At 40.3% G+C, this 7,934-nt stretch overlaps 1 pseudogene; it reads left to right on the forward strand.

Moving 5' to 3' along the window:
- The window catches only part of LOC138171481 (zinc finger protein 845-like), a 71,987-nt pseudogene that overhangs the window by 39,174 nt on the left and 24,879 nt on the right, over positions 1–7,934 (forward strand).

A 7,934-nucleotide genomic window follows, 5' to 3' on the forward strand; every position in this document is an offset into this window, starting at 1 on the left:
GTGGGTTCTGTAGCTCCACAGTTTGTTTAGAGGCATTTTTTACATGAATTGGAGGAGGTATAAGTGGGAGTCATGCAGAAGTCCTGTTTCTACTCCACCATCTTGACTCTGCCCCCGTTGAAGATTATCTTAAGCAGTCATTCTCCTCCCTCACTTGCATGGATTCATTTTCCCTTTTAAAATAAGCACGTTACTTTAGATATTAAGTAATTTTGCTCTATTTACTTCTGCATTCTTTTCTGATATTTTCTTTTGTTGTTATGATTATATTGCTTTGCTGTTACTTTTTAAAAATATTTAGTTCTAAATTAATTCCCCATCAGTCTATAATGTTATGTATAATTATATATTATATATAATATAATAACTATTATAAATATAGTGAATGTGCAGAGGCCTTCACAAGGAAGCAGTATCTTACTCTGCATCAGAGAATTCATACTAGAAAGAAACCTTATGAATGTAGTGAATGTGAAAATATCTTCAGGATCAGGAAAGGACTTATAATACAGCAGAGATTTTATAAGAGAGAAACCTTGCAAATACAGTGAAGATGGAAAGACCTTCATGTGTAAGTCAAAACTTACATTGCATTAGAAATTCATACTGGAGAGAAAGCTTAAGAATGTTGTGGATGTTGAAAGGCCTTAATGAGAAGGGTACATCCTAGTGGGTATCAGCAAATTCATATTGGAAACATTCTTTTTGAATGTAAATAATGTGGGAAGGCTTTCCCCAACAACTCAGAACGTATTTCCCATTAAAGGGTGCATCCTGAAGAGAAATCTCATCAATGTACTATATGTGGGAAGGCCTTTGGGAGGAAGGCACATCTTACTTACTGGAGAAAAACCTTATTTATTCGCATACTTAAAAACTACACAAGGAGGTGAGGAACAAGTACAGCATCCTTACACGTCAGAACATGTCCAGTAACCATGGGTCACACTGTGCATCCTGAGTGGGAAGTCATACCTCCTTCCCTCCCTCCATCCTTCTTCCATGCCCTGTTGGATAGTAGAGGGAGAAGAAATTGTACAAGGTACCAGTAAGAAGGGTTAAGAACATGTATGAAGCCCTGTTCCATAAGCAGACAGGCAGAAAATGAGGCACAAATGATTTGTCATGAAGATAATGGGGAATGATGCTAAGCTGTCATGGTAAGGGAACTGTAGGTACTGGGAGAAGTGTTTGTACAGTATAGGTCCTTTGACATAGACCTGCATTGATGTACCATGCCAAATGTCCATATGGACTATTTATGCCTAAGAGCCTTCTGAGGTCATATTGATCTGACCAGCCACTGCTGGGCGCACTGTACATTGATCCTGACATAGTGGTGTCATTTTAGTCTTTTGTGAGCACAAAGGACAACCACCACACTGATGCTATGCCTAGGTTAAGAGGCTGTTATATTGTATATGCTATAGAACATATTGATCTATGCTTAGTTTCCACCGTACTGTTTTCCAGTTTTCCCAGGAGTTTTTGTCAAATAGTGAATTCTTATCCCACAAGCTGGAGTATTTGGTTTTATCAGACAGCAGATTACTATATTCCTGTGTACCTCGTCTATTCCACTGAGTCTGCCTGTCAAGAAAATCGCAGGAACCATATGAATACAATTACAAAACACTTTTCACACAAATGAAGGCAGATCTAAACAGTTGTAAAAAAACAAATTTCTTATGGGTATGCTGATCTAATACAAGAAAGAAGAAAATTCTACCAAAATTAATTTACTTATTCATGCCATGCCAATCAGACTACTAACAATTATTTTATAGAGTCAGAAATAATAGGAATCCATCTGGGAGAACAAATGGTTAAGAATCTCAAGGGTCTTGATGAAAAATATTGCAAAGGGTCATGGCCTAGCCTTACCAGACCTATAACTACATTATAAAGACAAAATCATTAAAATTATTTGGTAATGGTTAATTTTGACTACATTCATTTAAATTTTTTTGTACATACAAAGCCAATGCAACCAAGATTAGAAGGAAAGCGGAAAGCTGGGAAAGAGTTTTTATTGCCATTGTGTCTGATAATGGCTACATTTCTAAAAACCATAGATATAAGTAAAATTTATAAGAATACTATTCATTACCCAATTGATAAATGATTAAAGGATATGAACAGGGAGTTTTCAGATGAAAGAAAGCTATCTATAGTCATATGAAAAAATGCTCTTAATTTTTCTTAAAAGGCCAAAAATGCTCTAAGTCACTATTGATTAGGGAAATACACATTGAAACAACTCTGAGGTACCACCTCACACCTATCAGATTGGCAAATATGACAGAAAAAGATAATGGTAAATGTTGGAGAAGATGAGGGGAAAATCGGAAAACTAATACATTGTTGGTGAAGTAGTGAAGTGATCTGACCCATTCTGGAGAGCAATTTGAAATTATGCCCAAACATCTATGAAACTGCCCATACTTTGATCTAGCAATACCACTACTATGTCCGTATCCCAAAGAGATCATCTAAAAGGCAAAAGGACCCACATGTATAAAAATATTTATAGAAGTTCTTTTTGTGGTGGCCAAAACTTGGAAATTGAGGGGATGTGTGTAAATTGTGGAGTGGCTAAACAAGTTGTGGAATATGACTGTAATGGAATGCTATTGTGCTATAAGAACTGATGAACAGGTAGATTTCAGACAAACGTGGAAAGATTTACATGAAGTGACGCCGAGTGAAGTGAGCAGCATCAGAAAAACATAAACAGTGAGAACAACAGTTTCCAATGATCAAGTTTGACAGACTTAGCTCTTCTCAGGAATATAATGATCTAAGACAATTCCAAAAGACTCATGATGGAAAATTCTGTCCACATCCAGAGAAAGAACTATGAAGTCTGAATGCTGGTGGAAATACAATATTTTTACTGTTTTTTTTGTTTTATTCTTGTATTTCCTTTTTGTTCTAATTCTTTTTTTCACAACATGACTAATATGGAAATATGTTTAATACCATTGTACATGTATAGCCTATATCAGATTGTCTATTGTCTTGGGGTGGCGGAAAGAAAAAGTATTGAAACTCAAAATCTTATCAAACTGAATGTTGAAAACTATCCTTACATGTAGCTGAAAAAATAAAACACTATTAAGGGGGGGGGGAAGAGACTGTTATAAGATCTTGTTCAGAAGAATCTTCAATCCACTTCAGACTCAGACTCTTCAGCTTAGCCAGATGGTGTGTTAACTCTTTGGGAGGATATGGTGGGGTGGGATGAAAGATTTCATGGTAGAACCTTGACAGTGAGTCAGGGGTTGGAGGCATTAACAGATCTAGTGACCTCTGTACAGTTATGACACCTTCCTGAAATTCAGCTTCATAGAGACTTCTTTTTGTACTGAGAAATCCAGAGGACGTTGCCCTGGGGAGCTTTCTCCTTTTCACTTCTTTAAAAACAAACACATAAACAACAAAAACAAAAACATCCCACCACCACTACCAACAAAAAACATTGGTCTCTCACCCACAGCTGAAGTCCCTGAGCCCTGTTCTAAGTGATTCCTGAACCTGCTTGACTCCCTGGTTTTTATCATCTTGAACAATAAGATCTAATTGGGAGTGGAGTTCTAACTCAAGACTCTGTAGAACCTTAGAAAAATTAATTCACCTATCTGAGCTCTTCATCTGTAAAACAACAGACCTTTATTAGATGATTCCTAAAGATCTTTTATTAGAAGCAAGGACACTAATGGAGCCCAGGAGTGTTGAGTGGGAGCCCTCTACCACAATAGAAAGATGAGCTATTTTGAAGAAAGGAGGTATTATAGGGCAGACCTAGAACAGTTTGAGTTAAGTGTCCTCCCAGGTGGATTGATCTGGAATCGACTTAGGGGCTTTTTGGAGAATAATTAAAAAAAATCATTGGCAGCAGAACTCTTGACATCCCAGGGAAGCTCCTTTTTGATTGCTTTAAATTCTCTTAATGGTAATTGTACATGCCATTGTTTCTTTGGTCTGCATGTTGCCCAGCATGCAGTGTCACTTAACTCTACCTCAGTTTCTTTAAAAATATGTAAAATGGGGATAATAGCACCTACCTTACAAGCTTCTGTGAGGATAAAAGAGATGACTATACCATTGTTGTTATTTTTTGTCTCTTTAGTTCTGGAAGAGGACCATGACATTAGGGAGATGATGCCATGAAATGCAAGTAGATTGGATTTCAATGAGGTAGGGCTCAGGAAAGTTAGCACCTTCACTTTCTCCTCTGGAGCCATTTTCCAGTGCCCAAATAGAGATCGGGACTCCTGGAGATGCCAGTGGTTGCAGTGGGGACTGTAGCCTTTTTAAATTGTGGTCATTTCCAGGTCTCATTTTGACTGAGCAAAAGCCCATTCAGTGATCTGGAATAGCAATTTGTCATGAGTAGCCTGAATGAATATAATGAGAATGACAATTCTGCCTAAACTAATTTATTTATTCTGTGCCATGCCAGTTAAATTGCCAAAAATTATTTGATATAGAAAAAAAATGAGGAAAAAATTCATGTGGAAGGACAAAAGGTCAAGAATACGTACGGAATTAATGAAAGAAAAATTACAAAGGAAGGTGGTCTAGCAACACCAGATCTCAAACTACGTTATTGTAGCAGCAAGCACCCTAGAATTCCCAGGATGGCTGCTAGGACAGGTTTCTAGGTCTGCTTTTCTAAAGGAAAGCAACTCAGAATGGGTTAACAATCTTACTTAAATCAATCAAAAATATATCATTTACCAAGTTCAGGGGGAAAAGGTCAGCACACTGAACTTCAAAAAATACAAAGAAGTTCCAAGCAGAAGTTACAAAGAGAGAAACAGATCAGCAGACAGGCTTCCAGCTGTCTGACTATTTCATCCATATCTAGTCAGTTATCAGAGAGGGAAGCACCAACATCGGAGTTTTCAAAGCTCAATGGCAGTCCAGATTCTCATCTGGTCAAATCACACAACTCTTCTCAAAGTGAACCCCAAAGCAAAACCTTACATCAGGGTATAAATAGCCTTCTCTCGGCTCAGAGAATGTCACAACTCCCTTGACTCACTGCCCATTCACAAAGTAACAAGGCTTGGGCATTCCTGAAAAACAAGCCTCCCACCACAGGCTCCATGTGACCACATTCAGCCTATTAGGGAGCAGAGTATATTTTCAAATCAGGGAAGGTTCTCAGAGTCACTTAGGCAAATCAAAGGGCCTACAGGACCTGTCCCAGGAGATTGTAGTGGGGGGGGGGGGAGGGCTCTGGGGCCCTGGCCAGCAGGGTGCACGTGGGGAAGAGAGAGGCCCTGGGACCAGACTCATGAAAGAGGCTAGAGAGGAGTCATGACTCTGGACAAGCCCTGTGTGTGGGAGGAGGCCTTCCTAAAATATAACTAAGATAAATGAAATGTTGTAAAGAAAAATTATAACATTGCCACTACTATTGCTGGGGTGAGACATCTGCTCTATGTGTCTTCTCTGGGATCCAACAAAAGAAAGGAGCTTGAACAAAGACTTCATGTCCCTAAACCTTGTAAAGACCAAGGCCCACAATGCTCCCCTAAAGCAATAATTTCATGATCCACACAGTGTTAAAGTGGGCTATTTCCACAAATGAGAATTTAAAAAAGAAAATGTGTCAGATCTGCTGTAATTAGAGCTAAATTTCCAAGATCAGAGAAACAACCCTCAAGATAAAAGTCACTTGAAATGACTAATACTTAGAGACTCTAAACTCAGTATTTCTATCCCCGGTCCCCATCCTATGAAAGATAAAGCACCTGCAAGCCTTTGCAGGAGTGATCTTTGATATCACACTCCCTGAGCGTCTTGATGGCTCATCCCTGAACGTGACTCAGTCTGAACATGGCATAGCCCCAAAGACATGAAAGCTTAAATCTGCACAGCCATGTGAAGGAAAGGAAATGTGTTTGATGTGGAGGACAGAAGATGGCGCCAAAGAGCTGCCTAGATGAAAAGCCCTGGAGGTTTTCCTGTTTGAGTGACTGGGAAGCCATCAATGTAAGTGCTATCCTCTAAGAACTGACTAGTGGCAAGGAAGGGGGCATTAAGGTGCTGAACTAACTCTGTACTTTGTGTTCTTCTGACATAACTCAGGCAATTTTTGTTCCAGGTTCATAGATTTAGAGCTGGAAGTGGCCTGAGAGGTCATGAAGCACCACCCTCTCATTTTACAGGTCAGAATGAGTGGCTCATGAAGTCTAAGTTCTTGCACAAAGTTACACTGGTAATGCCCAATGTAGTTTAAACTCAGGCTTTACAACCCGGGTGTCCCCCTCACCCCGACTCCTGGTTCTTCAACCAGCAGTCAAGTCTTGGCATTTCTCCTTTGGTAACATTTTCCTTATGTGGTCTCTACTCTCTTCCTGGCACGCTGGTCCACACCCTCATCACCTCATGCCCAGATTATTGTAAAAGCTTTCTGACTGATCTCCCTGCCACAAGTCTGTCCCTCATCCCATCTGTCTCCCTCTCAGCTGCTCAAATTTTCCTTCTCTATCTAAGGTCATGTCAGTTCCCTAGTCAATAAACCCCAGTGGTTTCCTATTCCAGAATCCAATACAAAATCTTGCCTCCTACCTTTCCGTTCTTTTTGCATTAATACACCAACAATCTATGTCCTGACTCCAGGCATTTCTACTAGTTGTACCCCCTTCCTGGAACTTTCTTCTTCTTCCTCCTCATTTCCTGGTTTCCCAGGCTTCTTTCAGGTCCCACCTGAAACGGCATTTCCATTTGGCAAGATGTTCCTCCCCATCCCCCTTAATCCTAGAACTGACCTACAGATTCTGCACATTGTCCTGCCTATATATATTGTTTCTAGAGAGCTGGGTGCCTGTTATTTCCTGTCTCCAATAGAGCTCCTTGTGAGCAGAGGTTGGTTTACCCTTTCTTTATGTCTCCATCACTCAGAACAGTGCCTGGCACAAAGAAGGTGCTTCAAAATGGTTGGTGACTCCCCTTGGAATGACAGTGAATGAATGAGAATCTGCATGGAAGGTTGGTGGTTGTTATTCAGTCATGTCTGACTCTCCATAACACCATCTGTTTTCTTCAGCTCATTTTACAGATGAGGAAACTGAGGCCAACTGGGTTAAGTGACTTGCCCAGGGTCACACAGCTAGTATGTATGTATAAGAGGGTGTATGTGTGTATAAATGCTTATGTGAGTGTGTGTATATGTGTGTACAAGTATAAAGAGACAGAAGGCACAGGATCAGTTGAATAGGAAGGGATGATATCTAAAAAATCAAATTAATAGATGAGAGAGGAATATAATGGGAGAATGAGAAAGGGAGAGGTAGAATAGAGCAAATTATCTCTCATAAAAGAGGCAAGAGAAAACTGTCACAAGGGAGGGGAAGAGCAAGATGGTGAAAGGGAAGTAAGGTCAACCTTACTCCCATTCAATTTGGCTTAAGGAGAGAAGAACAAACATAATCAATTGGATATCTTGCCCTATAAGATAGTAGGGGGAAAGGGGATAAGAGAGGGATTGTTGAGGATCACAGGCAAGTGGGACTTGGACCCTGATGGCTGAACAAACCCTCTCAGGTATTTGGGCCTGCTAATCGCTTGAATGGGTTCCCCATCCCCCAGGAAGCATTCAGATGTGAGGATTAGGTCCTCAAGAAAAGCATGGCATTTACACCCTAGGCCTGGGACTAAGAAGTAGCGGAAGGTAATTAAGCATCCCATAAAAGCCTGGATAGAGGGTAATAAAGTAGGCTCTTCACTTTCACCATTAGGAGAGTCTCGTCTCTTTTTATACACTAGCAGTCTCTGGGTCAGTGATTCTTTCTCAACCCTGTCTGGGGAAAACAGGGCTTCCACTCTTTCTCAGCCCCCCTGCAGGATAGCAGGGCTCCCCAAAATTGGCTTCCTACAGGGGATGATAGAAAGGAAGGCAGATTCAGGGAGAGGGTAGT

Source organism: Petaurus breviceps, unplaced genomic scaffold (assembly GCF_028583685.1).
Source record: "Petaurus breviceps papuanus isolate PSGF00001 unplaced genomic scaffold, PetGlider_PUasm1.0 446, whole genome shotgun sequence".
NCBI classification, from domain to species: Eukaryota; Metazoa; Chordata; class Mammalia; order Diprotodontia; family Petauridae; genus Petaurus; species Petaurus breviceps.